Consider the following 20463-nt stretch of genomic DNA (forward strand, 5'->3'; position numbering starts at 1 on the left):
GGACAGCAAAGGTCAGGTAGTCCTCATTCTCCCCTTCCCTGCCTTATTTTATTGAGGAACAGGGAACTAATTGAATTTTTCAAGGTCTATCTGTTTGTATGTATATTTGTCTCTGTTTCTCTCTCTGTCCCTGTCCCTGTCTCTGTCTCTGTCTCTGCCTCTCTCTGTTTCTGTCTGTTTCTCTGTGTCTGTGCCTGTCTCTGTCTCTGTGTCTGTTCTTGTCTGTCTTTGTCTGTCTGTCTATCTGTCCCTGTCTTTGACTCTGTCTCTCTCTCTCTCTGTTTCTGTCTCTGTTCCTGTCTCTCTTTGTCTCTCTCTGTGTTTCTGTTTCTCTGTTTCTGTCCCTGTCTCTTTCTTTTTCTCTCCATAAACACACATGCGAGTACACACACACACACACACACACACACACACACACACACAAAGTAACAGAACTGAAATTTAAATCCATCTCTCCAAATTTTAAATTCAGAAAATTTTGATGGCATCTTGGGGATTAATAAACAATGGCTTATTAGAAGAGGATGTCAAACTATGGCCTGCAGGTCAAACCTGACCCTCTTCCCTGTTTTGGCAGGACCTTGACTCAGAATGGTTTGATTTAACCTATAAGTCATAGTTTGCTGATCCCAAAATCATATGACTGTAAATTGTAGTAGTGTCATTATAGTAATACTGGGCATGTGCTCTCTTTTCTCTATTTGCCCCTCTTCCTTTTTTAAACTAATACAAGGTCCTCAAATGTTCACAGATATTCAGACGCCTTTCCTTTTCCAAGTTTTTGTGGTTATATAGCATGGCAATTTTGAAATTAGTGATTAGTGTGAAAATATTCCAAGAGAACAATGCTATATGTTTTAATATGTAGATTAATTTATTTACATGTATAAAATATGTGTTATGGATATGTCAGAACTATTGTCCAGCAAAAAGATGAATTAGTGCATTATTAATTAGGACTCATAGTGCACTTCTGTTGTCAACCTGACCATCTGTTTTTCCTGTTTAAGGTCCTCTACCTTGATCTTGTTCATTATTACCTGTCAGCAATTGCTGCTAGTGCTAATTTCCAGGGGTTCATAATTTTACAAATCTATAGGTGAACTCTTCACCACAGGATATTTAATCATGATATTTGGGAATTGGGGGGAAAATCTCAGAGAACTACTCTTCTAATAAATGCAGGATCCCTTCTACAGCAAATCTGACAATGTCTGAGTACTTTGACCCTCTTGTAACATCCAAAATCAAGGCACAGCGTTTTTATTAGGGCTAACGAATGTTTGTCATTTATGAATGTGCTTTCTTCTTCTATTCTATGGACACAAGATTCTATAGAGTTTACACAAACATATATGTATGGATATATATAATGCATACAAATCTCTCTCTCTCTCTCTCTCTCTCTCTCTCTCTCTCTCTATATATATATATATATATATATATATATATATATATATATATATATATATCTGTGTCTATTTGTCTGTCTGTCTATCTATGTTCCCTGCTTGCCTCAGTTTTCTCATCGGTAAAATGAGCAAGAGAATACAATAGCTGAACACCCCAATATCTTGACAAAAAAAACAAATAAACAAACAACAAAATAACCCCAAATGGGGGCACAAGAAGCTGGACAATTTTCTCACAAACTGTATCCAATTTCTCTTTATAGAAGCTAACTATTGAAATAATGGAAAGATTTCTGAAGATATGCATAATCCAGGGAAGTAACCTACCAATCACAATCATTCCAAACAGACATCCTCTAAATATTCAAAAACCTTACAAAATTAGCAGAATTCCATCTGAAGATAAGAGGGAAGGAAAGGAATAAACATTTTTATGGAGCCTCCTCTAGGCTGTAACTATACTAAGTGTTTTACAAATATTTACTTGTGTTTTATAAATATTTTCCCTTTTGTTCTCACAACAATTTGTGTAGGTATTATTATTATTATCCCCATTTTATAGTTGAGAAAACTGAAATAGAAGCAAAATAACCACAAGGGACATACCAGCTAGAAAATATCTGAGACTAGATTTAAACTCACATCTTTCTGACTCCAGATTCAACACTTTAACCACTATATCACCTATCTGTCTCCCTGGAAGCAAATGATGTTTCCCACATGATACAGAGAAATGTCATGCTCCTCCTCGGCCCCCATGTCCCCACCATTATTTACATAAGAAACAGTATTCTTCCAACATATATTTTAGTACTTTCATGGTACAGGTAATAGAAATTAAAGTCAGGTTCTGAAGATAGAGCCTAAAGTCAGGAAGATCTGAATTTAAATCAAGACTCAAACATTTATTAGCTGTGACTCTGAGCAAGTCAACTATTTTCTTTTTGCATCAGCTACCCTATCTCAAAATGTGGATATTAATAATAACACTTGCCACTACTGTGAGGATCAAGTGAAATAATAATTGTAAAGTCACAGTGCCTGACACATAGTAAATGACATATTTATACATAGATGTGTATTAGTTATTATTATCATTACAGTTTTATTTAATATAAATGTAAAGAAGAAGGGAAAATGGGGAAATTATTATTTTTCTTACAAAGCATTATTGATTATATGCCTTTAACCACATATATATGTAAGTGCTCTGAATTAAGGGATTAAGAGGCAGGAGATTTCATTTTTAAGACATGGTATTAATTGTTTGAATTTGAGATAATTAATTAACTTCTCAAAATGCTAGTGACTGAAAGTAACAACCTGGATGAAGTGTTTTCAAGTTCTAAGTCATTACTGCCATTAAGAGACTCAGATCTCTTAATCTATACAGCCATTAAATAAATTATATTGCCTTTAACGAGTGACATAATAATTTATGTTATCAATGAATGAAAACTACAATGATATTCACAGTTTGTCCTGAAAAAGCAAACCATTCTGTGAATATAATGTGATATTTTCAATGTTTAATCAACCATAATCAATTTGAATAATGTACACTTACCTTCCTCCATGAACTTTAATTTAACCTTTTAACTATCTTAAGCCCAAGCAAAGTCACAAATCTCTGATTCATGGTTTTAGCTTTTAACATGTTAATACTTGTTGATATACAAGAAATCATAAGGAAACTTCTTCCCTCCTCTCCTCTGCTTTCCTCTCCTCATGCTTCCCTCCTTTGCATACATCCATCCTTCCTTCCTTCCTTCCTTCCTTCCTTCCTTCCTTCCTTCCTTCCTTCCTTCCTTCCTTCCTTCTTTCCTTCCTTCTTTCCTTCTTGTCACTCTATTTCTGTCTATCTGTTTGTCTCTGTCTCTCTGTGTGTTGCTCTCTCTCTGAGTGTTTATTTACATATGTGTCTGAATCTCTCTCTATCAGTCTTTCTTCTCCTCTCTCCCTCTCTCTCTTTCCCTCTCTCATATATCTATCTATCTATATAAATATAGATAGATAGATAATAGATGATAGATAGAAAGATAGATAGATAGATAGATACCGCCCTCCCCCCTGCCCTCCCCTTATCTGTCCTTCTCTCTCCCACTCCCTCTATTGTCCAGAGATATCTATGCATGGTAAAAACTTGAAATATGTATTGTCTTTTTTTTTCTAAAACAAACTCTGCAGATTAAAATGAGAGTCATCTCCATAAGAATGCAAATAAATTCACTTTGCAGAACTCCTTTAGGAGGCCTAGGACATGATGTTGTGCAAATGAGCCTAGCTCTTTATCATTAGACTGATGTTGCACAACTAGGAATCCAAAATGAAGACAAATGTGAGTGTCACGAAGTGTGCTATCAAACACTTGAATATTTAAAATCTTTTCACAGTGACCATTCACTGTAATGGATGCAAACATCTCTAAATCATCAATACAACAGGCACCAAATCACATTTCTTTGAAACAAATCAAATAAAAATGCCTTTGACATTCTTGCTTCATAGGTTTACACTCAAATGATAAACTATTTTTCATATATACAATTTTGGTTAAGGGAACTAAGAATCCTAAAGGTTGGAAAGAATTTTAGACATCATCTAATGCTATTTGTTTATATGATCAAAGAGGAAATTGAGTCTCAAAAAAGGTTAAATGATTTTTTCCAAGGTCATACAGTGAATAGTTTGAAGCCAGACTATGAAGCCAGATCTCTTGAGTATTTATCCACTGCTTTCCCAATATATAGATTTGGGTTCTTCACCCTTTGATTGTTTGATTGCTGGTTTCAGAGTTGGAGGCCGTTTTCTGTTATAATGGCAGACAGCCATGGCTCAGCAATTATCTCTAGTTACCTACATCTTTGACACTACTTCTTTAAACAGTAGGTTTCAATGATTGATTCCATATTGAACACATTTCAAATGCAAGCTATTTGGGAGATGACTTAGATTTATTGATAATACAGTACATATTCTGATTGCTTCTTTTATTTTTTTTTCTCCTGTAGTTAACAGTTTTAATGATATTTATATGAAATCTGTTTCTATTCTGTATGGGGTAGACAACTTCAAAAAGCCTGCAGGCAATGTAATTATTAGCATAATGAAACCCCTTCTTGTCTGAACTGTATGTAGTTAGGAGATGTGACAGTAATTTGGCAAGAAAGAAGCACAGTACTACAGGGTATGTTTCTATTTCTGATCTAAATGAACCTGACAAAATTTGGTTATATTTAATGTCTATCAACTTTTTATTTTCCATTTGGTTTTAATATGATCTATCTGCCAGGCCACTTTAGAGTGAATATTACTTTGCTATAAACATATAAACATGTTTCTCTTTTCATATATTATAGGTATATAAAATATATAATAGACTTATATAAGTATATAGGTATATACTATAATGTAATAATATATTGTAACACAAACATATACTATAATATAATTCATATATTAATAAAGGTGTAAATACTTATATATTCACATGCAATAAAAGGGATATTATAAATAAATATGATATCTTTATAATATCTAACCTTTATAAATGTGTTAAATGAAATACATGATACACCTAAGCTCAAATGTGTATATATAATACATACATATGTGTTTATCATATATTATCTATAATACATGCACTTATATGCATATATAATATACATAATAATCTAATAAATCATATAGTACTTTTTTGACATTAAATACAAACTAGTACTATAGTTTCACCAGAAGTATGGTCAGACATATGGTCATGAAAGCATTTTTTAAGGTCTCTCTTTGACATTTTAGTACTAAGACCATGAACAAACCCATTTACCTTTCAGTGTCCTAGAAAACTCTTTAAAATTATGTTACAAACAAAATAAAAATTAAAAATGCTTTTTTTCAGAAAAAATAGTATAGAAAATATATTTTTATTAATCAAACTCAATGAGGGATTTTTTTTTAATAAAAGGAGTTAAAACTGTAACATGATAAGAAAAGGTCCATTCAAGAGCTTTGCTCAAAATCATTGAAATAATTAAATGTCAGTCCCAAAGATAGTTTAGAATGTGGCTTTTTAAATTAGCATCTGGAAATTAAAGAATAACTAAATCTCAATGTTTATCCTTATAATACTGTGTATATTATTGACTACATTAAAATACCTTTATAATAATCATACCTAGCTCCATGAGACTGCCAAGGAGCCTCTGAAAGAAAAAAAAAAAGGTTGAAAACTCTAGTGAAGACAAATCTCTTGATTTTACCTGGGAAATAATAGGAAGTGTCTTCTATGCTAAGTGGAGAGAGTAAAAACAATTAGCTGGATGATCTGGTTCCCAAACTGTGTTAAAAGGGAATATTCCCACAACAAAGAAATGCATCTTTGTTGCTATATAAGTCTGAATGTTCTGGAAAATACATTTAACCCTCTATTTTATATGAGCATAAGATAACAGACATCTCAGGTAAAAACTGCTAACTCAGCCATGTGTGGATGCAAAAACAAAGGCATGGACTTTGTGCACTGTATACAAAACATCTACTTTATTCTTCCTTTTATTCATGTATTTGAAATCTTGTAGAAAAAAAGATTAATTCCGAGAAAATTGATGCACTATGTATTTTTATAAAAGAGGAAAAAAATGTTCTCAGAAAACACTCTCTGTATGAGAATATTTTAGTCAGAAAGTACATTGTTAGTGGAGCTAAGATGAAACACTGGTTACAAGCAACTTTGACTTCTTCAGGATATTCTTTTTAAGACATTAAAACAGCTTTTTTTATGTAGAACTAGAATCAGAGAAGCAGCTTGATTTATTTAAAAGTTGAGTTCTCTTATATATAACTATATACATATATACAACTATACATTTAAATAACTATATCAAATATACCTCAATTCCCATTCAAAATATATATTTGGAATTAAATTTCAATTCACAAATCACAGAATGGTAGATTTGGAAAGGATGTTAGCAATGCTTTAGATTACTAATTGTAACATACAGATGAAAAGACAGATTTGGAGAACTGGATCCAAATCATTCAGTTATTTAGTAACAGAGATAGAATTAGAAGTCAGATATTCTGCTTCTGAGTCTTGTCACTTTACCATTATACCTTTTGTGGAATTTTTCCATTTTATAATGCCAAGTTTTTGTAATCATCAGGTTTGGTTCTCAGCTCTAACTCATACCACCAATGTGGTATTTTCAAAATGAAGGGGTGGGACTGCAAGAAACCTGAAATCTATTCTTGATCTACTTTCAAGGAGAAAGTGAGACTGTATGACTTGAACAGCCTTCCCTCCCTCAAATATTATTCAACAGCATATTATGGTGTCACCTTCCTGATGCCATGATTCTCTTTAAAATGGAAGGACAAACTAGCACAACAACATGGTCAATCACTCAATCAACAAAGTACTTTATTAAGTACTAACTTGGAATCCTACTAGGAAATAATTGACAGCTTTAGCCAAGTTTCAGGATATAAAATAAACTTACAGAAATCATCATAAATTAAATATCTGGGTGTCTGCCTACCAACAAAACACTTCTTACACGAATAAAGGCAGATCTAAACAAATAGAAAAATAATAATTTCTCATGGGTAGGACAGGCTAATAATTCTGTCTAAGTTGGTCTATTTATTCAGTGCCATACTAATCAAACTGCCAAAAAGTATTTTATAGAACTAGAAAAAATAACAACAAAATTCATCTGGAAGAACAAAAAAATCAAGAATATCAAGGGAATTAATGAAAAAATAATGCAAATGATGGTGACTTAACAGTACCAGACCTAAAACTATAGCAGCAGTTGTCAAAACCATTTGGTACAGACTAATAAATAGAGTGTTAAATCAAGGTAATAGGTTAGATACACATGACATAATAATCAAGGCTTATAGTAATATAGTATTTGATAAGCCCCTAACTTCTGAGGTTCATCTTCTTCTAGGATAACAATTCAATGTTTCACAAAAATTGATGGGAAAACTGAAAAATAATATGTCAGAAACTCAGCATCGATCTATATCTCACACCCTATAACAAAATAAGGTCAAAATGGGTACATGATTTCAGCATAAAGGTTGCCATAGTTAAATTATTCCTTGCTCTTCTAATGTGCTTATCTGATCTTTGGAGAAGGAAGGAATTTATGACCAAAGAAGAACTAAAGAACATTTTGGAAAAATGTTTTGTGCAAATAAAACCAACAGAAATAAGATTAAAAAGGAAATACAAAACTGGGAAATTGTTTTCATAGCCAGTGTTTCAGATAAAGTTCTCCTTCTTAAAATATATAAAGCACTGTGACAAATTTATAAAAATGTCATTCCCTAATTAATAAATGACCAAAGGATATGAACAGAAATTTTCAGATGATGAAATCAAATCCTTGTATAGTCATATGAAAAAAAATGCTCTAAATCATTATTGACTAGAGAAATGCAAATTAAAACAACTCTGAGGTACCACCTCACACCATTCAGACTAGCTAAAATGACAGGAAAAGATAATGATAAATGTTAGAGAGGATGTGGGAAAATTGGAACACTAATGCATTGTTGGTGGAGTTGTGAAATGATCTAATCATTCTGGAGAGCAATTTGGAACTATGCCCAAAAGGCTATAAAAATATGTCTACCCTTTGACCAGAAGTGCCATTACTAGGCCTGTATCCCAAGGAAGTCATAAAAAGAGAAAAGGATCCACACATGTAAAAATATTTGTTGAAGCTCTTTTTGGGGTGGCAAAGATTGGAAAATGCCCATCAACTGGGGAATGGCCGAACAAGTTGTAGTATATGAAGGTAATGAAATATTACTGTTACATAGAAAATGATGAACAAGCTGTTTATATGAAAGGCCTGGAAAAATTTACATGAAATTATACAAGTGAACAAGCAGAACCAGGAATACATTGTACAGAATAACAGCAAAATGTGAAGAAGTGAAAGAAGTGAAAGAGGAGCAAGTTTTGGGTCTGAATTATCTAGATTATTGCTTACATTCTCTACACCATTTTCTGTGAATTAGAAGTATAATGGAAGAGATTGTATTTCACTGACAAAGTGATTTTTTTCAAGACAAGCTGGTGTGAATAGTGCACACTGAGATATCTGTTAAGATGAGATGATACAAGGGAAGGAAACTGTAAAATCTGCTATGTACGATTTCTTGCACTTTCACAGTTTGAGTAATAAACTTGAGATTTTAGCACTGGGAGTTAAATATAAGCTTAATGAGATTTAGTGAGATGTCACTCGTGAATAGAATATACAGTAATAGAAGGGCCTCTCTTGTTCCAGAGAAGTGGGTTAGAAGGAATGAAGAGAATGCTAAACTAGTGCTAAGCTAGTACATGAAAAGATTATTCACTAGTATTGAAATCCATAATCATACAAAGGAGACATACATGATAGGAAAGAAGGAGATACAAATAATACAGTGACGGAAATAGACTACAAACTTCCATGCCACTGGGAGGGACTGGATAATTAGTGTGCAAAGCTGGCAAGAAAGTAGGATATAGTTTTGTTAAGGGACTTCAAATAGCTGAGCATTTCTGGGAGGCTGTTCTATCTATCATCTTCTTGTTCTGATAATTATATCTTAAGAAGATATCAGGAAATAAGTAGAACTGCTATTCTCAACCAAATTTTTACCAATAAAAAAGAGTTAGATGGCAAAATGGAAAAAAATGAGTGTTAGAAGAAATTAACATGCAATCAACAAAACAAACAACAATAAGATCTTGTTGATAGCAGTATGAAGATAACTCCATTTCAAAGGCTATGGCCACAAAAGTAGAAGCACTGCCATATTTAGAATCAGCAAAGAGCTCTGCAAGGATATGAGAACCCTTGGGTTTATATTATACCTCAGGGATTTGTTTTATTTGTGTGGGGTCAACCAATCTCCCTGACTCAGTTTCAGTTTCCTCATCTTTTATTTCTTCTTATTTTTCCTCTTCTTTAAAATGGGGTAAATAATATCTGTTCTTAAGGTGATAGCTTTGTAAAGCATCAAACATTTCATGAATATAGCATGTATTACCACACAAATCTGGGAAGGTTTTAAGTATGAATCTGGTAAGAGACTATATCTCTAATTCAAGGTCTATTCTAGCAGACTTAGAGAACATAATGACTAAATTGGCTAGAAAGTAATACATATTTTTAGCCTTAGAAACTCATGAAAATCCCAAAGATCGTCTGTTCTCATTGGTTTAATTATTCTCTCTATGCAAATGATTTCTATTTCCCTGCATGTCTCTATTTGTCTATCATCATCATCATCATCATCATCATTTATTTCTCTCCAACCTTTCCTTCTTCCGAGTTTCCCTGCTTCTATCAAGGGTATCATCATCTTTTCTGTCTAAAAGATTGACAATCCCAAAGTTATTTTTACCTTCTTAAATTTTCTTGTCCCCCTATTTGGTAAGTTGCCAGATAATACTCAATTCTATATTCACAGCATCTCACATATCCCCTTCTTTCCACTGCATATCTCACCATTGTAGTTCAGGTCCTTATAACATTTTGCCTGGACTAATGGAATAGTTTCCTTTAAAATTAGGAGATTCCCTTCAATGTATTGCTTCCCCAATCCATTCTCCACAGAGCTGCCAAAGTTATATTTCTAAAACACATGTCTAACCACATCTCTTTCCTCATCCAGTGCATCCTACCCATCGTTAGAATAATTGATACTTATATGCTGCCATAATTTGACTTTAGGCTATGTTTCCAGTTATTACATGTTGTTCCCCTTCCCAAAGACTATGGTATACTAAAATGGTTCAACTTGCTGTTCCTCAAGAGGAAGTTTTAAAAAGTGCTTAGCACTGTCCCTGGCACATAACAAATGGTTGTTCCCCTTCCTCTTCTCTCTACCCTCCTCACAAACAGCTTTGCATCTTTCACCTCTATATTTTTGCAAAGGCTCTCATTCATGCCTGGAATGTGTACTTCCATTTTATCTCCATCTCTTAGAATCCCTTTCTTTCTTCAAAGCTCAGAATAAATACCTCCTTCAACCTTTCCTGATTCTCCATTTTCTACCTTTTTATGATACAAATTCCTTTCTATCCAACAATATTACAATTTTTCTTTACTTTCTCTTTATAGAATTTACTTACTTTATAGAATACTATAGAACATATAGTATATGTTATTTCCTCTGTTGAATGTAAAGTCAGTGAGGATAGAGAGTATTTCATTTATATCTTAGTATCCTCAATATCCAATGTACTTGGCTCATGATAGGAAGAAACATTTATTGTTTGTTAATTTCTTGATACTAAAGACATCATGAAGGAGGACTCAATGCTATGAAACTTCAAATAAAAAGGAGACTCAAGAGGAAAAGGAAGTTCTTAGAAACAAAACTCTTATGACTTGGAGCTACAAACCTTACTTCAAATTCTTGCTGTTTTCTTTACTATTTGCATACCTTTGAACAAATCATTTGGATTCCCTGAACCTTGCTTTTATCATTTGAAAAATAAGAGACTTGGAAATGATGGTTGCTAAGTCTTCCCAGGTCTAAAATTTATCATTAAAAAATTCCTTTGGGGAAGAAAATGGAGAAGTAGCTAAAAAGCTATTTTGATTAATAAGCCCATCAAAAACCTTCAATTTTTAGGGATCATAAGCCAGGTTAAATAAAAAACTTAAGAATTCAAAAGAATGACACATTCCTTTAAGAATTGTTCTAAGAATTTAAAGTCCTAAATCAACCAAGGCTTAGGATAAATGCAAAGCAGAACAAAGGTGTGTTTGTTTTAATATCAGGAAAGGAACAAAATTATTGGGAAAATTATATCAGATAGTCAAGAGATGGCAGAATTTTCAACTTTTTTCCTATCAAATAGAATAGGCAGCCTGATGTAATAGAGTTCTATCTGAGAATTGTACTACAATCCTGCTTTTGGCATTTACAGGTTATATGACCCTGAAAAGGTCATTTAATCTCTGTCTATCTCAAGGAAAAGCCTGGTTTATTTATTGAGACATAGATGTTGTTCAGTCATTTCAGACTTGTTTGACTCTCCGTGATCCCAATTTGGGGTTTTCTTGACAAAAGTACTAGAGTGATTTGCCATTTCCTCCTCTAGTTCATCTTATAGATGAGGAAACTGAAGGGAAACTTGGTAAAGTGATTAGCCTGGTGCTACATAGCTAGTAAGTATATGACAATGAATGTGAACTCATGAAGATAGTCTTCCTGATTCTCAGCCCAGTGTTCTTTCCACTACACAGCTAGCTGCCCTAACTGCCTTAGCCATATTTGACTTGATGTATGGTAACCATATTACAAATGAGAATTTCATATCAAGAATATTTTCCTTTATGTAGGCTGATGGATCATCTATAATGATCATAGATTCTTCGTGTGTTTTCTTTCAGAGAGAATGTTTATCAGAATGATATAGTATAGGGCTATATACTATAATAAAAAATAAGTAAGGAGATGAAAATATCTACTTGTCCCTAATATATTCTAGTTCCTTAATATAGCTGAATTATATACCAGGGTGCTAGAAGAACTTTAGATATATTTGTTGAATCACTATCGGTAATCTTGGAGAATTCATAAAGCCCAGGTAAATTGAGATTGAAAGGAAGCAAATTTCTAGATTTCCTTTTAAAATAAGGAAGAACTTGGATATGGTTGTGGGGAAAACAACAAAAGCAACAACCACCTAATTATTGGAGTGTGCTATTTTGACTCAATTATCCTGCCCCAAATTCTGCTTGACACTAAATAAACAAAACTTAAATGTATATAGCTACCTCCATCTTAGGCTAAATACATGAAGACCTGAAATTTTTAGTTATAACTCATCTTACAAAACTTTTACCCAACAGAACATGGGTTTTCTAGATAAAAAAATTTTGTAAGGGCATACTATATCCATTTATTCATTCAAATCCTACCAAATGCTACTAATCAAGTATGTACTTGAAGCAGTCTTGAAAATGCTATATAAGCCAAAATCTATACCTTACTAGCAAGCAAACTTACTTAACAGGCTAACAAATTTCTTTCTCTTTCAGTTTAGTTATCCAGTCTGGTTACTCCTCAGGCAAGTAAAATATCTCTAGGAGGTCCAATTATCTCCTAAGAAATTCCTCCACAATACTTCAAGTCTGAATTTGGACTGTTTTTTTTTTCAGAACTTCAACATTCCTCATGCTATTTTTCTAAAATTATGCTACTTTTCAACCCATTTATTCTCACTTCCTCACCTTTGCTTAAAAAATTTTGAGTTAGAAAAACAAAAGGTCAAGAATTTCAAGGGAATTAATGAAAAAAAAATCAAATGAAGGTGGCTTAGCTGTACCAGATCTAAAATTATATTATAGAGCAGCAGTTACCAAAACTATTTGGTATTGGCTAAGGAATAGATTAGTTGATCAGTGGAATAGATTAGGTTCAAGGGATAAAACAGTCAACAAATATAGCAACCTAGTCTTTGACAAACCCAAAGATCCCAGCTTTTGGGATAAGAACTTACTGTTTGATAAAAATTGCAGGGAAAATTGGAAACTAATATGGCAGAAACTAGGCATTGATCCATACGTAACACCGTACACCAAGATAAGGTCAAAATGGGTTCATGACCTAGGAATAAAGAATGAAATTATTAATAAATTAGAGGAACACAGGATAGTTTACCTCTCAGACCTGTGAAAGGGGAACGTCTTTATGACCAAAGAAGAACTAGAGATCATTACTGATCACAAAATAGAAAATTTCGATTATACCAAACTGAAAAGTTTTTGTACAAACAAAACTAATGCAGACAAGATTAGAAGGGAAGCAATAAACTGGGAAAATATTTTTACAATCAAAGGTTCTGATAAAGGCCTCATTACCAAAATATATAGAGAATTAAATCTAATTTATAAAAAAATCAAGCCATTCTCCAATTGAAAAATGGTCAAAGGATATGAACAGACAATTCTCAGATGAAGAAATTGAAACTATTTCGAGTCATATGAAAAGATGCTCCAAGTCATTATTAATCAGAGAAATGCAAATTAAGACAACTCTAAGATACCACTACACACCTGTCAGATTGGCTAAGATGCCAGGAAAAAATAATGATGATTGTTGGAGGGATGTGGGAAACTGGGACATTGATGCATTGTTGGTGGAGTTGTGAACGAATCCAACCATTTTGGAGAATAGTTTGGAACTATGCTCAAAAAGTTATCAAACTGTGCATACCCTTTGATCCAGCAGTGTTACTACTGGGATTATATCCCAAAGAGATTATAAAGAAGGGAAAGGGACCTGTATGTGCACGAATGTTTGTGGCAGCCCTTTTTGTAGTGGCTAAAAACTGGAAACTGAATGGATGTCCATCAGTTGGAGAATGGCTGAATAAATTGTGGTATATGAATATTATCGAATATTACTGTTCTGTAAGAAATGACCAACAGGATGATTTCAGAAAGGCCTGGAGAGACTTACATGAACTGATGCTGAGTGAAATGAGCAGGACCAGGAGATCATTATATACTTCAACAACAATACTATATGATGACCAGTTCTAATGGACCAGGCCATCCTCAGCAACGAGATCAACCAAATCATTTCCAATGGAGCAGTAATGAACTGAACCAGCTATGCCCAGAAAAAAGAACTCTGGGAGATGACTAAAAACCATTACATTGAATTCCCAATCCCTATATTTATGCACACCTGCATTTTTGATTTCCTTCACAAGCTAATTGTACAATATTTCAGAGTCTGATTCTTTTTGTACAGCAAAATAACGTTTTGGTCATGTATACTTATTTGTATCTAATTTATATTTTAATATATTTAACATTTACTGGTCATCCTGCCATCTAGGGGAGGGGGTGGGGGGGTAAGAGGTGAAAAATTGGAACAAGAGGTTTGGCAATTGTTAATGCTGTAAAGTTACCCATGCATATATCCTGTAAATAAAAGGCTATTAAATTAAAAAAAATTTTTTGAGTTAATAAAAAGTCTCTCTATTCATTGACTCAGTCTCTTTAATTCTCTTAATAAAAATTCCAAAATATATTTTTCAAGGGATATTGTTGATTTTCTAGGAACGGTTTAGCCTTTTTTATAGGAAGATGATCTCAGCAACCAGGAAGAAGACCATTAAGAAGAGAAATTTGGACTGAAGAGATGTAAACTACTTCAATCAGTCTAAACAACCCACATATCTGAAATAAACTCTCAACTAATCTTTGCTCCTTGGGCTAACTTCATGACTTAAATCAAGAACTACCTCCTTCAAGAAAAACTTCTTGATTCCTCCAGTAATTACACCATACCTCTAAATCACTATGCTTCTACTGTCAGCTCATCTGGATATATTGAATCCTCTTAATGGTATATAAACTCTTTTAACACCAATAGTTTCTCTTTTTTCATTTGAGGGCCTAACATGTAGCAGAATGCCTAAGTAATACAGATTAATTTCATTTTTTTGATACCCATGTCATGATTCTTCACTATAACAACTATTAGAAGAACTGTTTTAAGAGAACTACTAGAACAGGTAATTCAATACTTCCCAGACAGCTCAAATCATGCTTGGATAGCTCTCTACTTGTTAAGATTTTCTCCCTCTAACAAATGACCAAATCTAACTCCTTGTAACTTCTACCCATTGATCATCATTTCACAAACTGTCAGTAGTACAAAGCAAACTGTCTCCTACATGGCACTTCGGATGTTTGAAAAACACCACATTCTTTCAATGTCTTCTCTTATTCAGGCTGAACATCCTCAATTACTTAAATAATTCTAGTAGTGCATTCTCTCAAGCTCCAAAAAAGCCCAAATAGAGTTATGTAGAGTTTGAAATGACTGAAAAACAAATGAACAAAATTATATATCTCTGACTATAGTCTAAAATACTGCATCAAATATTGGCCTTTCCATAACTGCAAAATCCTTTCCATATCTCAGAATCTCTGATGGGGCTATTTAAGTTCTCACTTTCTAAATCTTTAAAATAAAGGGGTCGTATTGTTGATAATTGTTGCTGTTATTGATCCTTCATTTTTTGAAGAGATGTCATAGCATGATGGCTTGACTCATATGTCAATAAGATTAAAGTGAAACAGAATTGCACAAAGTCATCAGCTACATTTTCTCTTCCAAAATTCTTGAAGTCCAATGGTAAGACCCAAATCAAGATGAGTGGTGATAATAGTGGATAAACTAAACTTGGCATCTTAGATGGATGACCAACCTCTAAGCCTCCATAAAACCTGCTTCAGCTGCCTTCATGGCTGTGGCTTATGAAGCCCCTTCCAACTTTCAATCTATAATCCTATGATTCCTACATTCACACATATGCTACTCTTAGGTGAATACTATCAATTCTTTTTTTTTTTCCTATTTTAAACATATGAGTAACATACATTAAAAAAGTCAATTGAATTAAAAATATATGACCCTCTAGTAGTATATTTAGATCTAGCTTAGTTCTTCTACTGCTATAGGTTCATCTAGCTTCAAGCATTAAAAAAAAATAATTACAAATGATGAATAATCAGTTGTCACCACCACAGAGGAATTCCCTTTTTTTGTTAAATATCTACATTTTAAGATCCCTGAACAGTTTTTCTACTCTCTTTTTGACACCAGAACAAAAACTTAAAAAAATGTTTTATTAAAAAAAAGAGAGAAAGAAATTACAGCAACTGAAATGGAGTAGACATCTGACCTTGACAGCATTGAAATTAATATTCACTCTGAGAATCTTTTGACATTTATCACACTGGAGCTCCTTTAAAACCCCAACACACATGTATTCAAGGAAAAGATTGATAATCACACTACCAGGGCAATAAAACCTGGTTGTTACATATCTATCTGAAGCATCTTAAAGGCTCCGGGTCTGCTGACTGAACCACCGGGAGGATTAAGTTTATTTTATTTTCAGTATTCAAAAGATAAGGAGTTCATTAACCACATGGAAGATTTTAGCTTGTTCTGAGATAGCTGTAGGAAGACAAATAGACTTCAGAAGTAAATCATTTCACAGAAGTTTGAGAATGGCTTTAAGTAAAAATGAACATTGTTATACTTCTTTGAATCAAAAGCTGAGCTTCTTTCTAACCCAACGCCCTTGGGGCAGCTTTTCCTTTGAAGTGATAAAGTATCAGACCAATGGAAATAGAACTTCATTGTAATATTATCAAAAGCATCAATTTTGTTGATGAAATAAATGGAATAATTGTAACATTACAAAGTTTGCCAAAATAACTGCTTAAAGAAGAGTTTCTTTGATAGTCTAGAAGGGATCAAATTGACTCATGTCTTTAAGAGCTGTGAGATTCAATAAGAATGCTTGATTCCATTCTGGTTAGTTATGTCATTACAGGGTATTTGTACAAGGTATGTGAATGAGATTATTTGAGAGATTTCAAATTGGAATAGAAAACAGAAAAAATACTTCCAGGTGTGCATTTAACTGACAAAATATGACATTTTTTCTTAGATGGAGATATAGAATAAAATGAGGATTATATCTGTCATTAACAAAAGATCTAACATAAATGTTCCATTTTTTAATCTAGCAAGATGCATTCAAGAATCTTCTGGATTTAAATAAAGTGAAGATAATTTAAAACAAATTAAGTTATACTTGAATTTTTAGTTTTAAAAAAATCTTAACATCCTTGCTTATAGGATTGATCAACACAAGTAGTAACAATTCTATCCTGAGAGATCTAAATTTACTTTGTGAATATCTATGATTGATTTTTCAGATGGTCTTAATCATTTCAAAGAGTGAGAATAAGAATTAGCATTTTCATTGATTCATCCTATAGCAGAAGAAGTTTAGATATCAAGATACAACTAAGAGCAAAGGCCAGGGGGGTGATTTATATAACTAGGAAGTTAAAAAAAAAAAAAAAAAACTGTTCCAAGATGGTTTTATGCAAGTTAATATAACTTGTTAAGAATGAGGTGAAGTTCATTGTAAAAGGGATAATAATAGTAGTAGTAGTAGTAGTAGTAGTAAAAATAGTATAAATGGTGATAGTAGTAGTAGAAGAAGTAATAATGTTTGTAGTAGTAGTATGTTATCAATAATTAGTAATATAGCTATATTAATATATAACTGGCTTTACATATATGCATACATGTGTTTATTTATGTATATAAAACTTTCAGTATGTTCATACACATCCACATATGTAAATATAAATATATATGAAATCATTTATCTATATTCATATATGATATACATATATCATATATATAATACTCATATATTATATAACATATACATACAATTAAATATAATACTTAATATATACAATACTTAATACCAATTATTAAACTCATATGCATACTGCTCTGATTCATAAGAAAATAATATCATCTTTATAATTGTTTAGATTAATTTGTTATTTCTTTCCCCTAAATTACCTTTCATGATTGGGAGGCAACATGATATAGTGAAAAGAACACTAGATTTGTACTTAGAAACATAGGAATAGAATCTTAACTTAGACATTCTCAAGCTGCATGACTCTGAGGAACTTACTTAACCTCTCTGCCTTCTTCTCCACAATGTATAGTGAGGTCCGAATGATAATATAGTCAAAGAGATCTGAAAACCTTAGATATATATCAGTGATAATTAGTAATAGTAGTAGTGTTATAACCAGATTCACATGATTTCTTCTACAAAGTTGAAATCAATGAATTACTTGATATTTTCTGTTTAATAAAAGAATCCAAAAGGTTTCTGTTTAATAAAAGAATCCAAAATCCAAGAATTCAAAAGGAACAAATAAATATGGAATTAAAAATCCAATAGAAGGTAAACAATTTAGAAAAACAAGATCTTTTTTATATATTTTTAAATTTTAACAGACATTTAATATATGCATGAATATATGAATGTATACATACAAAAACATATTTGAGTATAATATATATGTATGTATGTGTATATATATATATATATATATATATATACACACACTATACATATATCTTTTCAATTGGGATTTTTTGTACTTTGATGGACAAAATTAAGGTAAATCTACAATTTTCAGCTTGATATACTTCCAATTAATAAAAATTCCATTTTTTAACTTTTTGTAATTGTCCTATTGATTGAAATATCATACTACTAAAGTTGATCATATGGTATCTATAAATGGATGGGTGCTCAAATGGATGATGTTAGTGATACCAAATGCTTTAAAGGCTGAATAACTGGTGGTTTGGAGAGATAGATAATACTGAGGTAAAATAGAAGATATCCTTGAGTAGGAATCATAATATTTGATTTTTTCTGAACATAACATTAATTGGTTGTGGTGATTGGACAAATGCTTTTGTGAAAACCCTTTATTCCTATTGTTTCATCTCTAAGAGGATAACAATTTCTTTCCCTTTTTTCACATCCCTTCTAACATTTATGATTATTTTTTGTCACCTTGGCCAATATGAGAAGTGTGAGGTGGTAAATTCACTAATTCTAAGGCATGAATAAGCCTTATCATATTTGAACAATCATTTATGCCCAGTTTCATTCCTAAGGTCAGGAAATTTTGTAATGATAATGGCATTACTTTCAAGATTCTACTTATTTTGGATAATATCTTAGGTCATCCTCCCCATCTCTATGATTTTAATGAAAATTTAAAAGTGGTGTACATTCCAATATTTTTTATTACAATCCATGGATCAGGGAGTAATTGTAACTTTCAAGATATATTATTTAAGTATTACATTTGCCCTATAGGTTTGGATACAGATAAAGATTTGACATTGAGAGGTTTCTGGAAGTCCTATAATATAATATGTAATCTGAAATGTTGCTAAGGTATGGTAAGATGTAACAGAAATATGTACAAAGAGAGTGTGGGGGGAAAAAAAACCTATGCTTTCAGTTTGAACCTGATTTTTTTGAATTTGACAAAGATAAAAATTTTAAAGAAGTGAATAACAAAATTTTAAAATTCACAATGTCTTATAGTAAAATAGAAATATCTGTAGATTCTTGACATTTTTGTCCATATCATTCCTGTTAGATCCTGTCATTCCTGGAGAAAACACAACAACTTTTAAGATGAGTCTCAGTTTTTTGGTGGTCTTTTTGAGGAATAGTCTAGTTAAGTCTGTAGACTTGGTGATTTATATTTGGTGATGATTTCTTTGGCCATGGAAAATGACGAAATTAATACTTCCGCAAACATTCATTAAGAGCCTACTATGGAATAGGTTTTTGCTATCTCCTATGACAGTAAATACAAAATTATTATAATGAACTTTGGGGGTGGGGGGAGCCAAGATGGTGAAGTAAAGTCAGGGAGTTGCTTGAGCTCTCCTAGTTTCCCTTGAAAGTCACATGAAACAAAGTATCTGAACAGAGTCTGCTGGAATTAAACCAATTATGATTGACTGGAAAAACTTCAAGAAAACTGGGATGAAAAGGGTATTCAGACCATGTCAGACAGACTCTGAGAAAGCTGGTGAGAGGGTTTTAATCACAGAAAATCAGCCTTCAGTTCTGGCTCAGTAGAGAAGCAGATCAGTGAGACAACCTTCAGTCCCATTTCAGAAGGTAAATTGGTCTGTTTCCTGAAAAGAGCAGGCAAACTACAAACACAATGGGCCCCTGTGCTCAAAGTCAAGGCTCAGAGTTGCAAAGGAAACTTAGGACAACTCCCCTTTTACCTCAGGAGGGTAACCATAAAAGCAAAAATAAATAAATAAATAAATAAATAAATAAATAAATAAATAAATGCCAAAAGAAAAGGAAAAAAAAAAAAATAAGCAAGAAACAGAAAAGAGCCTTGACCATAGAAAGCTACTATTATGACAGGGAAGACCAAAACACTAACTCAAAGAACAAAACGTTCACAGAAATCTCAAAGAGCTGAATAAATATAATGCTTGCTATAGGTTAATAATTACTGATATTCTTAAACAATAAAAAAAAAAGCTTCAAGTTTTCTAACATGCTCATTCAAAAACCAGGAAACTTGATGCTTTAAAGTACTCAAGCTTCTATTGTGTC

The 20463-nt window shown here is 32.5% G+C and overlaps 1 protein-coding gene across 1 annotated transcript in view; it reads right to left on the reverse strand.

The window, feature by feature from the left end:
* The window catches only part of DCC (DCC netrin 1 receptor), a 1389687-nt gene that overhangs the window by 372813 nt on the left and 996411 nt on the right, over positions 1-20463 (reverse strand). The gene's annotated exons all lie outside the window — the stretch shown is intronic.

This window comes from Sarcophilus harrisii, chromosome 1 (assembly GCF_902635505.1).
Source record: "Sarcophilus harrisii chromosome 1, mSarHar1.11, whole genome shotgun sequence".
Lineage (NCBI taxonomy): Eukaryota > Metazoa > Chordata > Mammalia > Dasyuromorphia > Dasyuridae > Sarcophilus > Sarcophilus harrisii.